At 31.4% G+C, this 19,173-nt stretch overlaps 1 pseudogene; it reads left to right on the top strand.

Moving 5' to 3' along the window:
• The first annotated feature begins 13,403 nt into the window (after positions 1-13,403).
• LOC149176647 (antifungal protein ginkbilobin-like protein pseudogene) overlaps positions 13,404-19,173 on the top strand; it is a 47,518-nt pseudogene continuing 41,748 nt past the window's right edge.

The following is a 19,173-nucleotide window of genomic DNA, read 5'->3' as shown; positions in this document are numbered from 1 at the left end:
AGTATCACACAGATCAATAGCTCCTGTCGCTAAAGATAAAAACATTCATTGTGTCGAGCATGTTTGCAACACTTCGAGAGATAACATTGCAGAAGGAGGCATAGCGAGGTCTTCAACAATGTTATAATTTTGTGCAGCTCTAGCATGTGGGTAGAAAGATGATTTTTGAAGCACACCTTTAATGTAACAACCCTGGTGAAAATTCCATGTAATAAAATTTAATAAAGACAAAATAATAACCACGAGTGATGGGACACTTATTCCAAGCTAAATGTTGGGCAAAACATCGTAGTGTTGGTGTTCATTTTGGTTAATATGGTTAAGGAAATTGCCAAAGGCAATGACTAAGGATTTCGAAATGAAAAATGTTATTTTTGGCACATTTATTTATTAAAATAACAGGGATTAGCAAAAAAGGAAGGTGAAAGGTCACAGGTCTCATGTGAGGAAGAAAATGAACGAAAATAATGGAAAATGAAGAAAATAGAGCCCTAATTGATAAAAAGACTTGGGAGGATCAATTTGTAACCTTTTGTGAGTTCAGTTTTGGAGTATGGTGATATCTCACCTACCATAAATTAATGTGACTGCAAAGTAGTTCAACTAGCACAATTTTCTGATCTGACATTTGGGTCCATCTCTTCCTAACCCGGATTACATGGGAGATATATATCATGTCAATTGAACATCAAGAGTACATGGGAGATATTTATCATGTGAATTGAACATTTACGAACCTTAATCAATACGACATCCATATACATGGGAGATATATATCATGTGAACTGAACATTTACGAACCTTAATCAATACGCCATCCATCTACATGGTGATCTTAATGTTGGTGATTTGTAGTCTCATTTACGTAAGTCCTGGATAATATTTGATGGGGCTAACTAGAGGCCCACCATTAATGTAGTTTCTTATCAATCGTAAATTTAATATAATTTAAGTACCAAATATATTTTATATCTCTTCCTTGTGTTTTATATCTTTTTCTTAGAATATAGAATATTAATTAATTATGAAAAAAATAACTTGTCTTAAACAATGCAATTTGTAATTATTTTATATTTCTTTGATATGTTATATAAAATATGTCTATATATTTAGATTAACTCTTTAATTATTAATAATTTTTATAACATTTGTAACGAAGAAATTACAAATCTCTCTTATTATATAAAAACTCTCCCATACTCTAAATCCCAACAAACCAACCACTTAGTTTTTTAATAATTATGAAGAACCCAATAAACCAGCCACTTAGTTTTTTAATAATTATTAAGAACCCAATAAACCAGCCACTTAGTAGCTGAGCTACTTATTCGTTGGTTTTCTCTACAGAGGAAAAGGTCTGTGATGGACTGCGGCTACTCATGAGGGGGAAACGGTCTAGTCAGGACAGGCGCCTAAAATGAGTCGTGGATTTCCTTCTTTGTATTATACTAACCACATGCCTCCCCATCCACCGGTGTCCAGCACACACAGATGTTATCTATAATGCTACCCACACCCATCCCCACCAAGCCTAAGCCTATAAATGGAGGCTTCCACCACACATTGATAAGCATCGCAAGAGCCAGCATTATTATTAGAGGTTATATATCATTCCACCCACCATTTCCCATTGTCAGAGTTTATTCATATTAGTAGAATTTCCCATTGTCGGAGTTTATTCGGATCCCTCCTCGCAGATCTAGAGGGAAACACTGCCTTCAGCGGTTACGCCTACAAATCATCGCAAGCAGGCTCACCCACTGCCTATGGGCGTGGGGTTTGCAATCAGGGAATCTCTCAGTCTGATTGCACCACCTGCCTTCAAAACCTTGGGGGCCGCATCTGGAACATTTGCGGCAACGCCATCGGTGCTCGAGTTCAGCTAAGTGACTGTTTCATCGAATACGAGCAGTACAGCTTCTAGTTATGTCAATCTTTGCTCAGCTTCTAGTTATGTACAGCTTCTAGTTATGTTTCTTTCTTTCTTTCTCTGATGTTGTGCTATTGTCACCGGTCACTATCTAAATCCTTCCTGTAATAAAACTATGGTGCATTCTCTTATTTTATTTTCCGTTCCGCTGTCGCTGCCAATAATTCCATTCACTTTTACTTTCACTTTTACTTTTGTACTTTTAAATATTTTAAAAGAAATCTGGTTAAAACTAAGTACCATGAACATACCTTGATAGGTCACTGTCCATTCTTAGAGTTCTAGGCTAGACTCGATGGTCTTGATGCCTGACAACATACCTTGATAGGTCACTGTCCATTCTGATGTTTTGGAATTGAAAAGGTTCCGAGGGGGATTGGACGTGATTTCCATTCTCATTGGTTGAGAGGAGTGGTATTTCTCCTAGTTGAATTTCTTGACTCTCTAGCCAGAAACAAATCAGTTGAATACATGGAAACGCCAAGTTGAAAGGGTATTAGATGTTTGTTTTGGGATTATATAAATATATAATATTAATTTAACATCGACCACATCGTGGTATTTGTGAAATTCATCTTATATTAAAAATGTAACACCTCTAGTATATATTTAATTTACTTTTAGTCTAAAGACTTGGAAAATCATGGGTTATGTGGAAAACTTAGTGGGAAACTTTAATGGTTAAAGTTTATTTTAATTTTATATAAAAGTAGTTTATTATATATATCTATATCTATATATATATATATATATATATATATAGATATAGATATGAATAAAGACTCATGATCTACAAGCTGAAGTATATAATAATTAATTTTTTAATATGATGTGTTTTGATTTTTTCTTAATACTAACATAACCATATTTACTAATGTGGTATATAACTACATCTGCTAATGTGGTTGATATACATAGATAGATTTATTTCAACCACATATAAAACCAAAATTTTAATTAATTTTTTTAATATGATGCGTTTTGGTTTGTGCTTAATACTTGTACAACCACATTTAAAAAATGTGCTTCATATACCCACCTAGGCTTATTTCAACCACATATACAACGAGATTAGAAAATGTGATTGATATTCATCGATAGCCTTATATCAACCTTATTAATAATTATTAGGTGTATAATGTAAATTTGACTATTAAAAATTAAATATACATTTGAAAATCTAAATCTAAGTAATATGAATAACCACTCTTGATCTACCTAGTGTAATTTGGTACAAAATTACTTTATGAAACTGTTGAAATACAGATTGTCCAATAGGCCAGGTTTAACTTTATTATTTCAAATTTTGTAATTTAATATATTGCAATTTGAAAATTTATTTTAAGGTGCTATTTTTTTATTACCGTGGCTTCATAGTTTTTTAGGTTTAAAAAAAAATGTGGAATTTGATATACATTGATTTGATAATAATAATTTGTAATTTAATATACATTAATTTATAAAAAAAATACAATGTTTTAATGGACATTGATTTTACTACAAAACATAAGTTTAATTTTATTATTTCAAAATTTGTAGTCTAATATATTGCAATTTCAAAATTTATAACAAGGTGCTAATTTTTTTTATTAAATTGGCTTCATAGTTTTTTAGTTATAAAAAAATAATGTGGAATTGATATACATTGATTTGATATACATTAATTGGTTCGAAAAGTCCACCAAATCTGTACAATGTGATTAATCTGAAAAAACAAACTTATTATCAATAAAAATTAAATAAAATATTATTTTTTTGATAATTACTTTAATAATACAATGCATTAATATATTAATATTTAATATTTCATATATTGTAGGTTTGAACTTAAGATTTGGTACAACTGACATATTCTATTTTCTATTTTTCAAATCAATCTAGGATAAAAAAATCTTAAGGAAAATATTGTAAAGAAAATCATAAAAATATATGAAATGGAATAGAAATAAATATGGAGATACATTTTTTTTGCACCCTATTATTTATACTTATTATAAAACTAGGGTTTTGGACATTGATTTTAATACAAAACATAGGTTTAATTTTATTATTTCAAAATTTGTAATCTAATATATTGCAATTTCAAAATTTAATTTAAGTTGCTAATTTTTTTATTAAAGAGGTTTCATAGTATTCTAGTTATAAAACAATAATGTAGAATTTGATATACATTGATTTGATAATAATAATTTTTAATTTAAGATACATTTATTTTATAAACAAATACATTGTTTTAATGGACATTGATTTTAATACAAAACATTTCTTTAATCTATAATGGCTCCAAATCATTTTAATAGAATCCCTTTTTAGTCTTTAACACCCTCATCAGTACAATAATGTGTAGTTTAACATACATTACTTTTACATAATAATTTGTAATCAATACAATATTGTGTAGTTCAATGTACATTACCTATATATGATAATTTGTAGTTTAATATAATATAAAATGATTTAATGCAAAACATTGTTTTAATATATAATGATTTTATATGTTACTTTGTAATTTATGTGATTTAATATATAGTGATTCATCTATTATAAATGTTATAAATAATAATTTAATTAATGTGTTTAGTAATAAAAATTAATGTTAGATCTTAGACTTTTGTGATCCATATTGATAATAACGTTGTCTTTGGGATTAATCACATTGTAGAGATTTGGTCTATGTTTCGAACCAACTAATATGGTTCATCCTCATGACAAATCACATCTGTTGGATGTTTCACACCATTTGTAATGAGGATCAACCACATTAGCTGGTTCGAAAAGTCGACGAAATCTCTACAATGTGATTAATCGGAAAAACAACGTTATTATCAATAAAAATTAAAAAACATATGAATTTTTGGATAATTACTTTAATAATACAATGCATTATTATATTAATGCTAAATCTTTCATATATTGTATGTTTGAATTTGAGATTTGGTACAATTGACATATTCGATTTTCTATCATTGAAATCAATCTAGGATAAAAAAATCTTAAGGGAAATATTGTAAAGAAAATCATATAAATACATGAAATGGAATAGAAATAAATATGGAGGTAATACGTTTTTCTTTAGCCCCACTATTTATGCTTATTATAACACTAGGGTTTATATCCATAGTCAACCATGGGCAATCATGGTCAATCATGGTCCGCCATGGTTGATGATGATCAACAATGTTCTATAGAATCAAACATGGTCAATCGTGGTCAAACATCTTTGAACGTCGCGTTGTAACAAAAATTTTCTCGATATGAAAATCAACCATGATCAACCATGGTCCAATGCCGCATTGTGACAAATATTGTCTTGATTTGAAAATAAACCATGGTCAACCATGGTCCAACATGGCATTTTCATAAGGATTGTCTCAATATGAAGATCAACCATGGTTAATCATGTTTACTTTAGTGTTTATAATATTTATCTTAGAGTTTATATACATTGGGATTATAATATTAGTCCCTTGGGTTTAATCTTATTCCCTTAGGTTCGTAATCCCTTGGGCTTTTAGTATTAATCCCTTGGGTTTTCTATTCCCTTGAGTTTATAATATAAATCCAATAGGTTTATAATATTAATCATGGTAAACGACGGTCAATCATAGCCAACCATATTCAACCATGGTCAAACCATATGGATATGGAAATCAACCATGGTCAACCATGGTCCAACATTTTTTTCTCACAAATATTGTCTTGATGTGAAAATAAATCATGGTCAACCATGGTTAACTATGGTTCAACATTGCATTGTGACAAGAATTGTCTCTATATGGAAATCAACCATGGTAAACCGTGTTTATTTTAGGGTTTATAATATTCATGTTAGGGTTTATATACATTGGTTTTATAATTTTTATACCTTATCTTTATTATTCCCCTCTGTTTCTAATATCAATCCCTTAGGTTTATTGATGTAAGTGTTCATATTACTAGGGTTGAATATTATTCAACAATCGTCAACCATGGTCAACCATGGTCAACCACGGTCTAATGTCGCATTGTGACAAGGACTGTCTCAATATGAAAATAAACTATGCTCAAGCATGTTCATTTTAGTATTTTTAATATTTGTATTAGTGTTTTTATACCTTGGGTTTATAATGTTTGTCCCTCGGGTTTAATATTGTTCCCTTAGGTTCATAATCCCTTGGGGTTTTAGTATTAATCCCTTGGGTTTAGTGTTCCTTCTCGCTTATAATATCAATCGCTTGGGTTTATTATTCCCCGATCAACCATGGTTTATTATGATGTCAACCATGGTCAACCATGGTCCAACATGGAATTGTGATAAGGATTGTCTCTATATTTAAATCAACCATGGTCAACCATGTTTATTTTAGGGTTTATAATATTCATGTTAGGGTTTATGCACCCTCGGTTTATAATTCTTATACCTTAGGTTTATTACTCCCTTAGGTTTATAATACGAATCGATTGGGCTTATTGATGAAAGAGTTTATATTCCAAGGGTTTTAATATTATTCAACAATGGTAAACCATGTTTAAGAATGGTCAACCATGGTCCAAAGTTGCATTGTGACAAGGATTTTATTATATTATTATTTTATTATTTTTAATATTTATCTTAGGGTTTTTATACCTTGGGTTTATAATATTAGACCCTTGGGATTAATATTATTCCCTTAGGTTTGTAATCCTTTGGTGTTTTAGTATTAATCCCTTGGGTTTATTGTTCCTTCTCGCTCATAATATCAATCGCTTGGCTTTATTATTCCCTGGTCAGCCATTGTTGATTATGATGTCAACCATGGTCAACCATGGCCCAACATGGAATTGTGATAAGGATTGTCTCAATATGAAAATAAGAGATCGCCTATCATGTTTATTTTAGTTTTTATAATATTTATATTAGGGTTTATATACGTTGGGTTTATAATATTATTCCCTTGGGTTCATAATCACTTGGGATTTTAGTATTAATCCCTTGAGTTTATAATATCAATCCATTTGGTTTATAATATCAATCATTATCAACCATGGTCAATCATAACCAACCATGTTCAACCATGTTCAAACAAGGTTGGATATGGAGATCAAACAGTGTCAACCATGGTCTAACGTTGCAATTGATAATGATTGTCTTGATCTAAAAATCAATCATGGTCAACCACGATTGACCATGGGCCAATGTTGCATATTTGTGACAAGGATGGTCCCTATATCGAAATCAACATAGTCAACCATGGTCAACCATGTTTATTTTAGGGTTTATAATATTGATGTTAGGGTTTATATACCTTGGGCTTATAATTGTTATCCCTTAGGTTTATCATGCCCTTGGGTTTATAATACAAATCGCTTGGGTTTATTGAACTAAGGGTTCATATTACTAGGGTTTAATCATATTCAACAATGGTCAACCATAATCAACCATGGTCAACCATGGTCCAATGTCACATTGTGACAAGGATTGTCTCAATATAAAAAATAACCATGCTCAACCATGTTTATTTTAGTATTTTTAATATTTATCTTAGGGTTTTTATACCTTCGGTTTATAATATTAGTCCCTTGGGTTTAATATTGTTCCCTTAGGTTCATAATCCCTTAGGGTTTTAGTATTAATCCCTTGGGTTTATTATTCCTTCAGGTTTCTATCATCAATCCTTTGGGTTTATTATTCCCTTAGGTTTACAATATCAATCAAGGGAAACCATTGTCAACTATGGTGAGTCATGGGGTTTTAGTATTAATCCCTTGGGATTATAGTTGGGTTTATCAATGTTGGGTTTATAATATTAGTCCCTTGGGTTTAATATTATTCGCTTGGGTTCATAATCCCTTGGGGTTTTAGTATTAATCCCTCGGGTTTATGTTTCCCTTGGGTTCATAATATCAATTCCTTAGGCTTATAATATCAGTCATGGTCAACCATGGTCAACCATAACCAACCATGGTCAACTTTGGTCAATCATCGTTCGATCTCGTATTATGAAACAAATTGTCTCCACTTAGGGTTTATATACCTTGGGTTTACAATATTAGTCCCTTGCGTTAATAATCCCTTGGGGTTTTAGTATTAATCCCTTGGGTTTATTTTTCCTTTCGCTTTATAGTATCAATCGCTTGGGTTTATTATTCCCCTGTCAACCATGGTTTATTATGATGGAAACCTTGGAGAACCATGGTCCAAAATGGAATTGTGATAAGGATTAGCTCAATATGAAAATCAATGATGGTCAATCATGTTTATTATAATGTTTATACTATTTATCTTAGGGTTTATATACATTGGGTTTATAATATTAGTCCCTTGGGTTTGATATTATTCCCTTGGGTTCATTATCCCTTGGGGTTTTAGTATTACTCCCTTGGGTTTATTGTTCCCTTAGGTTTATAATATCAATCATGGTCAACCATTTTTAATCATAGCCAACCATGGTCAACCATCATTGAATGTCGCATTGTGACAAGGATTATCTCACCATGAAAATGAACCATATTTATTTTAGTGTCTATACTATTTTATTTCGGTTTACCAATGTTGGGTTTATAATATTAGTCTCTTCGGTTCATAATAACAATCCCTTCGGTTTATTATTAACATGGGTTTATAATATCAATGATGCTCAACCATGGTCATCCATAACCAACGGTGGTCAACTGTGGTCAATCATGGTTGGATCTCAGATGATGACAAAAATTATATCCACTTAGGGTTTATATACATTGGGTTTATAATATTAGTCCCTTGGGGTTAATATTATTCCCTTACGTTCATAATCCCTTGGGGTTTTAATATTAATCCCTTGGGTTTACTGTTCCTTTGGGTTCTAATATCAATTGCTTGGGTCTATTATTCCCTAGTCAACCATGGTTTATTATGATGTCAACCATGGTCCAACACGGAATTGTTATAAGGATTGTCTCAATATGAAAATCAACGATGGTCAATCATGTTTATTTTAGTGTTTATATTATTTTTCTTAAGGTTTATATATGTTGGTCTTATAATATTAGTCCCATGGGTTTAATTTTACTCACTTTGGTTCATAATCCCTTGGGGCTTTAGTATTAATCCCTTGGGTTTATTATCTTTTTAGGTTTATAAGATCAATCCCTTGGGCTTATTATTCCCTTAGGTTTATAATATCAATCATGGTCAACCATTGTCAATCATAGCCAACTATGGTCAACCATGGTGAATGTCGCATTGTGACAAGGATTATCTCAGCATGAAAATAAATCATGATAAACCATGGTCCAACGTCGCATTATGACAAAGATTGTATCAATATCAAAATTAACGATGGTCAACCGTGGTCCAACATGGCATTGTTATAAGGATTGTCTCAATATGAAAATCAACCATTGTCAATCATGGTTTCTTTAGTGTTTATAATATTTATCTTAGGGTTTATATACGTTGGGTCTATAATATTAGTCCATTGTGTTTAATATTATTCCCTTGGGTTCATTATCCCTTGGGTTTTAGTATTAATCCCTTGTGTTTCTAATATCAATCCATTAGGTCTATAATATTAATCATGGTAAACCATGGTCAATCATAGGCAACCATGTTCAACCATGGTCAAACCACATGGATATGGAAACCAACCATGGTCCAACGTTGCATTGTGATAATGATTGTCTCTATATTTAAATCAATCATGGTGAACCATGGTCAACATTGTTTATTTTAGCGTTTATAATATTCATGTTAGGGTTTATAGGGTCTATAATTTTTATACCTTATGTTTATTATTCCCTTAGGTTTATAATATCAATCCATTGGGTTTATTGATCTAAGGGTTTATATTCCTAGGGTTTAATATTATTTAACAATGGTCAACCATGTTCAAGCATGATCAACCATAGTTCAATGTCGCATTCTCACAAGGATTTTCTCAATATGAAAAGCAACTATGCTGAAACATGTTTATCTTAGTGTTTTTAATATTTATCTTAGGGTTTTTATACCTTGGGTTTATAATATTAGAACCTTCGGTTTAAAATTATTCCCTTCAGTTCAAAATACCTTGGGGTTTTAGTATTAAACCCTTGGGTTTATTGTTCCTTCTGGTTTATAATATCAAATGCTCGGGTTTATTATTTCCTGGTCAAGCATGGTTGATTATGATGTCAACCGAGCATGGAATTTCGATAAGGAATGTCTCAATATGAAAATCAATGATGGTCAATCATGTTTATTTTAGTTTTTATAATATTTATCTTAGGGTTTATATACGTTGGATTTATAATATTAGTCCCTTGGGTTTAATATTATTCCCTTCGGTTCATAATCCCTTGGGATTTTAGTATTAATCCCTTGGGATTTTAGTATTAATCCCTTGGGATTATAATATGAATCCACTCGGTTTATAATATTAATCATTATCAACCTTGGTCAATAATAACCTACCATGTTCAACTATGTTCAAGCAAGGTTGGATATGGAAATCAAGCATGGTCAACCATGGTCTAACGTTGCATTCGACAATGATTGTCTCGATATGAAAATCAATCATGGTCAACCATGGTTGACCATGGGCCAATGTTGCACATTTGTGATAACAATTGTCTCTATATGGAAATCAACATAGTCAACCATTGTCAACCATGTTTATTTTAGGGTTTATAATATTGATGTTAGGGTTTATATACCTTGGCTTTATAATTGTTATCACTTAGTTTTATTATTCCCTTGGGTTTATAATACAAATCCCTTTCGTTTATTGATATAAGGGTTCATATTCCTAGGGTTTAATTATATTCAGCAAGTGTTAACCATAATGAACCATGGTCAACCATGGTCCAATGTCACGTCGTGACAAGGATTGTCTCAATATGAAAATCAACCATGCTCAACCATGTTTATTTTAGTATTTTTAATATTTATCTTAGGGTTTTATAACTTGGGTTTATAATATTAGTCATTTGGATTTAATATTATTCCCATAGATTCATAATCCCTTGGGGTTTTAGTGTTAATCCCTTGGGTTTATTATTCCTTTGGGTTTATAATATCAATGAGTTGTGTTTATTATCCCCTTAGGTTTATACTATTAATCATGATCAACCATTGTCAACTATGGTCAATCATGGGATTTTAATATTAATCCACTGGGTTTATCTTTCCCTTCAGTTGATAATATCAATCCCTTGGATGTATAATATCAATCATGGTCAGCCATGGTTTGATGTCGCAATGTGACAAAAAAAATGTCTCCATATAAAAATCATGGACACTCTTTGTTAACCACGGTCAACCATGGTTGATCTTGGTCAACCATGTGTTATAGAATCAAACATGTTCAACCATGGTCAATCGTGGTCAACCATGGTCAATCTTGCGTGTTCAATATAAATCCCAATGGTTTGTTATTCCTTTGAGTCAAACATGGTGAATCATAGTCAACCATGGTCAACCATGATCAAATGTGACTTTGCGACAATGATTGTTTCAATATGAAAATCAACCATAGCAACTACAATCAACCATGGTCCAATGTTACATTGTGACAAAGAATTAATTATTAGTATTAATATTATCATTATTAATTATTATTATGTAAAGATGAATTAATTATTATTATTTTTATTTAATTAATTAATATTCATATTATTATTATTTAATAATATTTAATTAAAAAAGTATCATTGTTGTTTAACAATAATTAAATATTTAATTGTTATTTATTAAATTTTAGAAGAATTCTTCGGCGAAAATCACATGGATAAATTTTTGTCGACGCGTTTCTTAGCAAATTATTATTATTATTATTATTATAAAATAAAATAAAATAAAAATATTTATATTTTTTCTAAAAATAATATTAAAAATTAATTTTTTAATAAAATAAGTAATTGTTTATTTACATTTTATAAAAAAAATAATAAATTATTATTATTATTATTATTATATAATTATCAATGGTTTGTGCCATAGATAGAAATAAAGCCTTATGGATATATCAACCTCATTTACTAAAATAATTATTGTTATTATTAAATAATTAATGTTATGAAGATTATTTTTGTTAATTAATATGACTAATATTATTATCAATTAATATAATAATAATAACAATAATATGGTATTATTACTATGATAATGTAATACAATTATTATTAGATTATATTATTATTATATTAATAAATTATTATTATTACTATAACTATTATATTATATTATATTAGATAATAATAAAAATAATATATTATTATTATATTATTATAGTAATATAATAATAATATATATATATATTTTATAATATTATTATCATTTATTATTATTATTAATTAATATTATTAATATTATTATGATAATGTTAATACAGTAATCACTAATATATAAATAAATAAGAATATGGTTGTTATTATTTATATAGTTATTAATAATTATAAATAGTCTGTTTTTAAAAAAATACAGATAATAATTATTAATGTGGTCAATATAGGCCTATCCACGTAAATCAACCACACTGGAAAATGTGGTTGTATATATCCTTGATATACGCCTATGGCCTATATCAACCATATTGGTAATTGTGGTTGTGCTAGTAAAATATAATACCCACACACCCAAGGAATTGGTTTTAGCACATTTAAAGATAAATTTTGTCCAAATTGCATGGGGATGTAGAAGATGATTACAAAATATATGAGTCAATGGTGGGTGATTCGTGGGATTGGTTTGAAGCCTTTCACCCAACTAAACATTAGTAACCGATATCGTATTTATCGATAGTGGTCACAAAAAAAGAAGAAGACAAAAATATTTATGTTAATGGTATACTTTAGGTATAAATATGTCCAACGCAATTATACTACTAGCTACACATTGCATGATTAATTGAAATAAAGCCCAAACTGATAAGAGAAATTAATGAACCTACAAATGGAAAAAATTTCAATAAAGGGAGCCACAAGAAGAATGGTTACCATAGTAGAGAAATTGAAATAAGCCATCAACATGGAGGATTATAACAATCAAGTGGTGGGGAACTGTAGTTGAATTGGTAGATAAGATACTTGATCAAGAACCAACAAAATGAATATAAGTTGTGACAGATATGATGGAAGAAGATCAATTTGGGTTATGATAAGTGAACAATGTAAGTGAAACTTCTTTTTGTCCGTCAAGGTAACTGTATTATATTATCAAAATTTCAAAAACATCATACATCAATAGGTGAACTGTATACATAATTAAATTTTTTTTTCGGTCAAAATAACTGTATTATATTATCAAAATTTCAAAAACATCATACATCAGTAGGTGAACTGTATACATAATTACTACCACACCAAGAAAAATAACAGGCTTAAAAGTTAACAAGAGAGTTGCTCTGAAAAATATTGACCCTATAAGGAAGGCAAGACCACTCTTGTCTTGAGTTATAAGTAACACAAGAAGAGGATTTGCGATAATTACATATTAGGGTCTGGAAAGAGCATTGGCCGCTGGTGCCTGTGGTACTCATTTGCTTTTGCATTGGCAGTCATGGTAGTAGCTGCACTGGTTGTGGACAGTGCTGTTGGCACGCCCAATACAAACATCATATCGTCTGCGTGTAACATGCAGAAGATCCCAAGTCGAAGTCCCTATTATAGTACTCTCGGATCCCTCCTCGTGGAATTCCCTATTATAGTACTCTCGGATCCCTCCTCGTGGAATTCCCTATTATAGTACTCTCGGATCCCTCCTCGTAGATCTAGAGGAAACATTGCCTTCAGCGGTTCCGACTACAAAGCATCGCGCGCAGGCTCACCCACTGCCTATGGGCGTGGGGTTTGCAATCAGGGAATCTCTCAGTCTGATTGCACCGCCTGCCTTAAAAACCTTGGGGTCCGCATCTGGAACATTTGTGGCAACACCACCGGTGGTCGACTTCAGCTAACTGACTGTTTCATCCGCTACTAGCAGTACAACTTCTAGATAGTTACGCATTCAACCTCTGCATCTCATATCTTCTCGATCTATGTTTCAATGAAACGTCTCACGCGCGTGAATCTCTGAGCAAGAGAATATGATGCTGTGCTATTCTCATTCTCATCAGTCGCTATCTAAATCCTTCATATAATATAATAAAACTATCGTGCATTCTCTTATTTTATTTTCCGTTCCGCTGTCGTTGCTAATAATTCCGTTCATTTTGTACTTCTGAATATTTTAAAAGAAATATTGTTGAAACTAAGTACCATGAACAATTACGTTCACATCGAATTGTTCAGTCAGATGTTACTATTATTCCTGCCTGTAGTTTTTTAAATTGATCCGACTTCACCAAGTAATTATCGATGTTTTTAATATTTTTAGTCGTATGCTGTAACTGATGTCATTTTTGCATATATTTATTGAGTATTAAAATTATTGGTCTGGTGATATGCGGATCTACTATTAATAAATTGATTAATTAAAATGTAATTAATCTAAATTAATAAATTTAATTAGAAAAGAAGTTGATATAATTTTTATAATCTTTTGTTCAAATTTAGCTTTTAAGTAATGTTTACCTACATATTGTAATTTGTAATTTTGACGAGGAAAACTTGTTTATTGTCTTAGATATTGTTTTTGAGCGGGTGTCTCAAATTTTTTTTTCTATAAAGACAATATAAAACACATATTATTATTGTCTCTATAAAAACAAGAATTATTGTCTATTAAGAGACAATTTCATTTGTCTCTCTAGAGACAATTTCATTTGTCTTTGTAGAGACACTTTCATTTTTGTCTCTTTAGAGACAATTACATTTTTGTCTTTTTAGAGACAATAGCTGAGATTAAAAACATATTGTCTCTATAAAGACTATATGTCCATAATTCAAACTATTGTCTCTCTAGAGACAATATAAATAAATATTTAAAGATAAATAAATAAAATCATTTTAAATGTTCTTTCAAGGTAGTTTCAACATTCAAAGTTCCCAATTATTGATTTTAATTACCTTAAATCTCTGTTGTTTATGGATACCAACAGAATAAAAAATAAATAAATCCATTGTTTTTAAAACTAACAACAAAGTAATTTTAAATCTAAATGAAAAAATAATTCTCGAAAACAACATTGAAAATAATAAGGCAAGACACTTATATTTTCTGAAAATGCATTCATGTCATTTGAACATGCAAGATCCTCAGTTGGAACTTCATTTTAAGACATATTACGAGGCAAAAAAAATTGTTCAAGATTTCTCCATCCTACAAGAGGGTTTACTCTTTAACATATAAATTCAAAACTTCAATCACATTAAATGGTGGAAATTAAATTCATATCCAGTTGTTAAACCACAATCTCAAGACCCTTGTGTAATTGGAATCAGCTTCCTTGATAACAAAGAATTGTAATAATGTATATGCATTTGAATCTACAATTGATTGGAATTTTTGTCTTCATGAAGGTTTTATAAAAGATGGAAAATTGACACAGGTCCTGGCAACATGATATAGGCCAATTCTCAATCTATTGGTGACCTACAAAATTATATTCTCCACTACTACTTTCACAATTCGAGTTGGCTCCATCTCCTATTTCTAGCCCGAGAATTGTTGCAATTGGTATCCAAATTGGTGGTGATCTAGTTCTTGAGTAAGCTTCATATCCAATGAATCTAATTCACGTAATGAACTATTATGATCAACTTCATAGCAGGCTGAAGTTGCAGAGAAGTCTCTATCACTAGCTTTTTTCTGGGTAGTTAATCATTTCTTGGAGGCACACTAAACCACCCATCCTTCTTCCCGTTAAGAATAAAATAATAATTTCCTGTCATGCAAGTTTTATACCATTGCTCAACCATTTCGAGGAGAGCTACTTACTGAAATAAAATAAAATGAATGTAGTGTGTACCTGAGATAGAAATATGTGCACTCTTAGTATTTCTTCATTATCACTTGCCTTGCCTTGCCTGATTCCCCAGAGGACCTGCAAATGCAATAGTAGAGTCATTTTACTTTTTTTATAATTAAAACCCCTATCATATTTATAATAATTAATAATTGAAATAAAATTAAAATTATACAAACTTATTAAAGTCTCAATATAAAAATGGCTCAAAAACAAAATCAATATATTATTTAATATAAACATAATTTTTAATGATGATACCATCTCCATTTTTGCTTCGTAGCACTGTTTGTTCCCATTCAAAGCCCAAAAATGTCATGAATACTAGTGAAAATACAAGGTAAGTTTCAAACCCTTTTAAAAATGAATGTAAAGCACCTATTTTTCTCTGTAGTGGGATGGAAAGTCTTTGAATACTCTTCTTAGAGGAGTGAATAGAATCTCTGACTAAAACTTATAGAATCTCAATCAACATTTATACTCAACAAGCATATGGGATTTTCCCTAAATGAGGAGATAGGGGAGAGAGAAGTGAAGTCTTCCACCTAGCCAGAAGACATGAGATCAAGTGGTGATGGAACTAGAAAACATCAAATGGAGAAGAGGAAAGTTGGTTCAAAACATAATAAATGTCCTCCTTCCCAGTGAACTACTCAACTAAATGGTACTCTGGCTATTGCAATAAATCACAAAGAGAACTCTCCCACAAATGCCTTAACTTATTACAATAATGAGTTGGGAAGCATGAGAAAACGAGTTTAATGAAGAAACACTGAGTAGAATGAATCTTCATTCAATAGGGTTGGTGGTTTGCATTCCCGTGGAGTGTTGGTAGTGTCAAGTATCACCAATCTGGTCTATTATGTTAAAAACCATGGATTACAACATTACCAAAGCTGGTAGCCCGGATCACAAAGACCCAAACATGAGGAAAACTAGGAGGATGCGAGGTAGACCACCCAAGTGTAGGGAACAAAAGTAGAAAGGAGGAGGACCCTCTCCTCGAAGGAAAAAGACAAGGGTGGAAACAAACATTACTACCTCCTAACTGAACCAACATTAAATAGTGAGAAGAGAGCTTGAAACCATGGATGATAGGGTCAAGATTAGAAGATGTAGAACCATAAATGTTGAGATAGATGTGGGGATTGGGAAAGCCATTCCAAATACTGGCTTCTCTAGAACTAGGGAGTCTAAGTAAACCAACATTGTGGATCCTTATGTTAGGTTTTCGGTTACTCCCAAAGTGTTTACACCATTCTTAAGGGTGCTTGACATGATGTGGAGGTAGTGTGTTAGCTACCCTCAGTTGAACTATGATGGTCATACACATTGCATACAGCTTCCTCATCGATTGCTACAACTTGATATGATGGATATGCGACACACTTTGTTAAGCAATTTGACATCTATATGGTTTGGTGATATTCTTCATGTAGAATGTTACCCACCAAAAGTGGGTATACCATAAGTGAAACATCTTCTCCTTATTTTGATAGCTAGACAATCAGCATCCCAATGATGGTCAGCACATAGCATTATGCCACAATTTTCCACCCATTGCTCCTATCAGATCTCTCTCCCATCTAACATTCTTATTGAATGAAGGTGGCTCATATTTTGGTAGGTACTCAAGCATTCTAGCAATCATATATTTTCATAATAATGTTATGGAAATATTAATATGGATCATGAGGCAAACTGGATGACTGACCAATCTGGATTGTATCCTTGTTCCCACACTTCACTTGGGAGGTTAGTGTTTGATTCTAGTCCAGTGAGACCTCCTCTGAGGCCTTATGGTTTAGGAAGGGCACTATTGGGGAGACATTGATTAATAGATCACATCTAAGGTAATTCATACTTACCACTTTCCATATTTTCCAATTATCCATCTCCCGTCATTGGAATTGTCCGCCTATATCCACATCCTTAAGTCAACAACAGAAAACTTGGCCTCGGAGGTTGATGCAACTAAAAGAATGACAAAAGCACATAAAGCCACAAGGAAAGAAAATGTGAAATGCAAAAGATGGTTGTGGCAGGTTTGGCATGTGGACAAAGCTTAGCATGATCTCCACCCTTCTCATTAGCTATCACCTAGTGCCCCAAGCATTTAATTCTTCAATCTCAAACAAAGGAACTCCTAAATGTCCAAACCTCGATGAGCGAGAAACTTCTATATAATAAAGGAGTATTGAAAAGGCATAAAGAAAGCATGACCTCCTAAGCTATGCACCAAATGTATATAAATAAATAAAGGCACACCAGGGGGTGGAAAAAGAAGGCCAAGAAAAGGGATAACTAATGTTAATTTCTAAATACCATTTTCATTTTTTTGTTTCTTTGCAGCTCCCCAAAAAATATTTTACCCAACAAATTAATTTTCTACAGTAAATAAATTATTTAAACTACAAAACAAAAATACTCTAGTACTTTTAACTCGATAATTTTGCAGTAGAAATACTCTGAAAAAAAAAGCAAGTAAACAGCAAAGATTTTACCCTCCAAATTTCTCTTCATTAACTTTTTAGCATAAAAAATTAAGGGCTTCCTTACCAAGGAGGATTGCCCTTTTAAATACACAAAAATACAGTGAATGAAACCTGGCAAAATCAACCCACAAAAATCAAGAACTGATCTCTGCCTGCAACTTGTTGCCTGATTTCGCTATCTTAATGAATCATGTTATGTTTGAAAACATAGATAATGGTGCACCTTAAATCTTTGATCTCGATATCGATCTTCAGATGACATCGCCGAGGTGGATTAAATACAGGATCTGAATGCGACTAAACTTGAAAGTGAATGTATTCTTGGTTTTTTATTCGACTCCTTTATAATTCTTTGAATCTATTATAAATTGGAATTCATTGTTTTAGGTTGGTAATTCTAGTGGTTGGTTGGAGCTAAGGTTATTTTTTCCATTCGCCATAGTTTAACTTCAAATCCATATTTCACCGTAGTAATAATGATCTCTCAGCATCTGCTAAATCAAAATTACTAATATACGTAATTTGCCAGTTTTGGAAATATTTCAATAGTAATAGCATAGCCTGCTTAAATATAGTTTTTTTAATTGTATATGTAATTTAAACAGCACAAGTTATTAATAAATAGTATATCTAAATCTATAATAAGTGAAAAAACTACCATGACCTTTCCTATACTTCCATAAAATCGATTTTATGGAACACATTTTCCTTTACTCCACTTGACATGTTACATACCTGTAACGAGGATCATAAGGGTAACATAATTTATAGTCGAGTAGGGTGAAAAATAATTTATACTCAGGCTGTTGCTATCCCTCATCGAGATTTAAATTTCCAAAAGACATGTTCAACATACCCATGTATACGGGCTAGGCTATATGTTCCAGTTAGAGCCAAATACGTATCCTTTGGAAAGAGATATCTGTAG

This window comes from Pinus tabuliformis, chromosome 4_1 (assembly GCF_031772625.1).
Source record: "Pinus tabuliformis cultivar Carrire ecotype Pingquan chromosome 4_1, CPIR1, whole genome shotgun sequence".
In the NCBI taxonomy this organism is placed as follows: domain Eukaryota; kingdom Viridiplantae; phylum Streptophyta; class Pinopsida; order Pinales; family Pinaceae; genus Pinus; species Pinus tabuliformis.
Note: the sequence above shows the minus strand (reverse complement) of the source record. Positions and strands in the feature narration are given on the sequence as shown.